The sequence below is a fragment of the Ascaphus truei genome, chromosome 1 (genome assembly GCF_040206685.1).
Source record: "Ascaphus truei isolate aAscTru1 chromosome 1, aAscTru1.hap1, whole genome shotgun sequence".
NCBI classification, from domain to species: domain Eukaryota; kingdom Metazoa; phylum Chordata; class Amphibia; order Anura; family Ascaphidae; genus Ascaphus; species Ascaphus truei.
In genome coordinates this window covers 240,121,858-240,126,742 of record NC_134483.1, presented here as the reverse complement: position 1 = coordinate 240,126,742, position 4,885 = coordinate 240,121,858, and the positions used below count along the sequence as shown (strand labels likewise).

The 4,885-nt window shown below is 37.4% G+C and overlaps 1 long non-coding RNA gene across 1 annotated transcript in view; it reads right to left on the bottom strand.

Annotated features, from left to right (window-relative positions):
* Window positions 1-2,756, bottom strand: part of LOC142470598 (uncharacterized) — an 8,919-nt gene extending 6,163 nt beyond the window's left edge. Inside the window, exon 1 of the long non-coding RNA XR_012789279.1 lies at window positions 2,173-2,756. This is a non-coding gene — a long non-coding RNA (uncharacterized LOC142470598). The remainder of the gene's footprint in view (window positions 1-2,172) is intronic.
* Between the last annotated feature and the right edge of the window lie 2,129 nt (window positions 2,757-4,885).

Here is a 4,885-nt window from a genome sequence, read left to right as displayed (position 1 = left end):
AGGCGTGCGCACATGCCATTGAACATAGGCTGCAAAAATGGGAGCACAGTAGTTGCTGAAAGTAGCATAAGCAAATAACATGCTCTCCCTGCCCATACAGAACGTTCACAACTTTAATATTGTGTACACGGACAAAGTGCACCCTCATTGGAGGAGACGTTCACGTGACGTCTTTACTTGACAAACAACTTCACTTTAGTATCCAGCTTCCGTTTATGCGCGCGCAAAATACAATACAGTGGCATGTTTGAAGTGGAAAGAATCGCAGTTTCCTATGTTACATATTGTAAACAAATGTGTATTCTTTTTGCCCGTAACTCGGAAGCGGAGGTGTACCGGACTGGCAAAGGGTGCTGCTAAACAACACACATGCCCTCTCATGGTCTTATCGCAGTTACCCCACAACACAATGATAAAGTTTTGCAATAATGGAAACCATTACTCGAGCACATATATCACACGCTTTGCGAGAGGAAGGTTTGTGTGATATTGCATAGTGTTGAGCGTCCCGCCCCACACGTCAACATAAAATGTGCGCTGACTTCATAAAGCACAGTGCAATTCACGCGCAGCTATGACAATTAGCGTGAGCTTAGGCAGCACTTAGATACAATGTACAAGCACGCACAACAGGGAGTGTTGTGTCACATGGCAGCGACATTCATGATTTTGCACCCTTTTGCACGCTACTCTGAATGTATGTATGCGTTAATGATTTACCATTGCAACCAATCAATGTGATAACATATTTTGCCTACATTACACAATGAGATTTTGGATGAGACACACTACGTTCATACATGTAATGTTTCTATGAAATGTTAATTCATTCGCCATAATCACACAAACATGCATTACATAAACTTATATAACTACACTGTATTTTTGCAGAATAAGAGTAAAATATACATGTATGTTCCCAGTTTTCATCATTGTGAATGTTAATGGCCGTGCGTGCAAAAGTACAGTTTAAAAACATACGCCTTGCTCAGCTAATTACAATGGATATAATTTTATATCTGTTGTAACACAAATTCATTAAAATACTTACTTATAACCATTCTTGTGTTGTACAACTTAATAGACATATTGAACGCAAGCAACACAACATGTCCCCCTGCGCTTTAACATATCATACACAAAGGCACATGCACAATCATGTCTGATGACCTAAGTGCGCACATGAGACATAGTTGTGGATACATGCCAGAATGCATATTTTTTAACAACACATACAGGAAAACATTATCATTGAAAAAACGCACGCATCAATGAATACATAAGTACTATATCATGATATTAACAGTTTCTTAATGTTATGTCATTTCAGAGAAAACCGTTTGACAGGGAGAAGCATCAAAGGAGAATAGAATATTGCAAAAGGATGCCGAAAACATTTAGTTAGTTTGCTTAATGAATGTGAAAGCTTCATTAGATATTATGCATTTAAGTTAAACAACACTACTTTATAAAGGCTACATGTGGGTGGTTCATGCACGTGTGACAATTTATTTTGTTCAACGAAGACACACAGAAACCGTACATAAATGCCATTATATTATGAAGTGTGTATGTGTATACTGATATGTGCACAATTTTATGATGAATACCTTGCCTGTAGCCACAATTATATTCCAATGTTGGTGTAGCATATTCCAAGAAAATAATTAACCATTAAAAGCATTACATAATGAATACATAGATTTGTTAATATTCATGATTACATATATAGATATGCATGGTAAAAGTAATCAAATGGCACATAAGTGTGTTTATAACAACATGTAGATTTGTGTAGAAACACATTATGAATACATATTCAATGAACTTTATTACAGAATGATCCTTGTAATTGTAAAATCAAAAATGTCAACGTTGACAGGTGTAATTTCATGATTAAGTCTCATGGCCTATTGTAGTCTGTATTACATATAATCTGAAGAAGTTAGGACACATATAATCATACATATTATGTTGTACATGTTCACTTTGTTAATAGTTTATTAAAGATGATGTGTTAATAATGCATAAATTAGCATAATTACATAATAAATCACTAGTTTCATACATGAATGAACATGTACAACATGTATGCATCATGTCCACCTGTGACATTGTAGTATTTTAGTACTTATCTGAAAGAGCAACAAAATAAGACTGACATTTACATACCATACACATGTGGCCACGTACACACCGCATAACTTGGATACCTAATGTGTTCAGCCAACACTATCCTATGGTAGTTGTAAATAAAAAAACATTAATATGACATGCAACAACATGACACACTATACAAAACTTTTAACATTTTCAATGTTAATGACCTGAAAAATATGTGGAAATCACTTTACGCCGTGTCTCCACCCCACTGGCAGTCTGCTCATGATCCCCTGCTGCATGTACAGGAGGTTCATCATCGAGACCCTCACGTATGTCGCCTGTTATATTGTTACTTAATGCAATGTTATGCAGAATGCAACAACTCATCACTATGTCAGCGACCTTTTGAGGCTTGTACTGTAGGACACCACCAGATTTATCAAGACATCTGAAACGACTTTTTAACAGTCCAAACGTCCTCTCAATAACTGAGCGAGTGGATATGTGTGCCGCATTATAACGCTCCTCGGCAGGGGATTGTGGGTTAAGCAGTGGGGTTAGGAGCCACGTTCGAATACCATATCCCGAATCACCTATAATACAGTGGCACAACAAAAGCTTCAGAATTATTATAACTATTGCCTGACAGACATGTACATATTGTATAACATCAACACATACATTAGACACACAATGTGGTTGTATTACATGTTAAATATGTAACAAGAATTGTAAGGTCAAGATAACATGCATATACAGTATGTATTTAGTACATACATTAGCAAACTTTCAAGGATAGAAGGATGTGTGATGTTACTAACAGACATGATCATACCAAATGCATTCAAATTCTAATGCCTGCAGCAACGCTTCACATAATGTAACACATAATGTTGCCATAGTCAATTTAATGTCTATATCTCACTGTACGAACTGACATTTATGGTATGATATTTGTTAACATAACATTGAACCATTTAAAAACGTTACATATCTACTTTCATACAGTATAAGAAATGGAACATTCCAAAAATGTATGAATTCATTATGTGTCCACAACACATACTTACAAAAACCGTTCAACACACGAGTCTTCTATAAATATTTACTCACCCACCAGCCAACCATGACCATAAATACCAGCCTCAAATGCATGGTAGACTGATGAATGTTGCATAATATATGAGTCGTGGCTGGAACCAGGAAATCTGGCTACCACATTCAGAATTTTCATGTTAGCATCGCATACAACCTGCACATTAATGGAGTGAAAGTGTTTCCTATTATGGTACACATACTCCATTTCACCAGGTGCGAGCAGAGCAACAAGTGTGCAATCAATTGCACCCATCACGCATGGTAGACCAGCTATGCTATAAAAAGCCTTCTTTAGTTCCAACCACTCTGTGTGCTCACTAGGAAAATGTATATAATTCCTAGCACGTCTATTCAGTGCACATAGAAACTGGGTAAGGGCACGCGACATTGATGGCTGCGACACCCCACCTACTATGGCCACAGTTGACTGAAAAGACGCCGAAGCAAGAAAATGTAATGAGATCAGCATTTTAACAAGACCAGGTACTGCATGAACTCTGTCTGTTAACGGCTCTAAATCTGCTCTTAAGTCTGCATAAAGAGCCAATATTGCTGATGAACTCAAACGATAATGAGTAATTATTTCTGCCTCGCTCAGCCCCTCCAAATATGTACGATCACGAAAAATACGTTGTCGGGGAACGCTCTCCCCAACCCCTGTCTCTCTTCCTCCCCTCTCCCTACCCCCTCTCCTCTCCCTACCCCCTCTCTCTCTTCCTCCCCTCTCCCTACCCCCTCTCTCTCTTCCTCCCCTCTCCCTACCCCCTCTCTCTCTTCCTCCCCTCTCCCCCTCTCTCTCCTGTGTCTCCTAAATCCAAATGTGGATGTGCACGCATGAAAAACCAAACATCACTGTCAGTATCGTAACCCGCCATCTCTAGCTGGAAGGAAGTGTGTCATTAGCTTCCTTTAAATGTAGTTGTAATAACGTCACATGACTACTAATCACAGGAGGTGTTAATGAAAATCATTAATTAACACAATGATACCTGTTGGATATCATTAATTAACAATTAATTTCACATGACAAATTAAGTATAACATACAAATTGATGTATATATTAAAAATGTATTTGTTATGTTTTGATCGCTATTTAATACATAGCATATTGTGTAACACCTTATTATTGTGAACGGATTACACAGTAGAAACATGCACTGTCTGTAGCAATGTTAGATCAGGAACATCTCCAATATGTTACAAATGCTGGATTGCTGCAGACATAACACAGCTGAATTCACAGAGAGCATGATGAAGATTGTGTGAGGTAGCATGTAAAGCTAGCATCAACACAATTGAAAAACATAGTGTAATCATTACATTATGTTGACCATCAAATGTAATCATTATTGAAAACATATAAAAAATCAGTGAAATAAGGCCTTCATCATCCTTAGGGATTCATTGCAGGAATATTGCCCTTCATAACAGCAGCTCACAATGTGAAAAACAACGCCTGCTTATATGTATATCAGTATATGAGCTACATGAACCAACATTAGCTGCTCATTAATACTGAATACAGATTTGAGGCACCATACACGTAATGAAGAGGTGAACAACATTAGCAACAGCTAAAAGCTATTAACACACGTGGACATAATACCTGGTAATCATTAACAAATGAAAATAACACCCACAAATGACGCTCATAAGTCTACAATAAACATGACAAAAAAAACA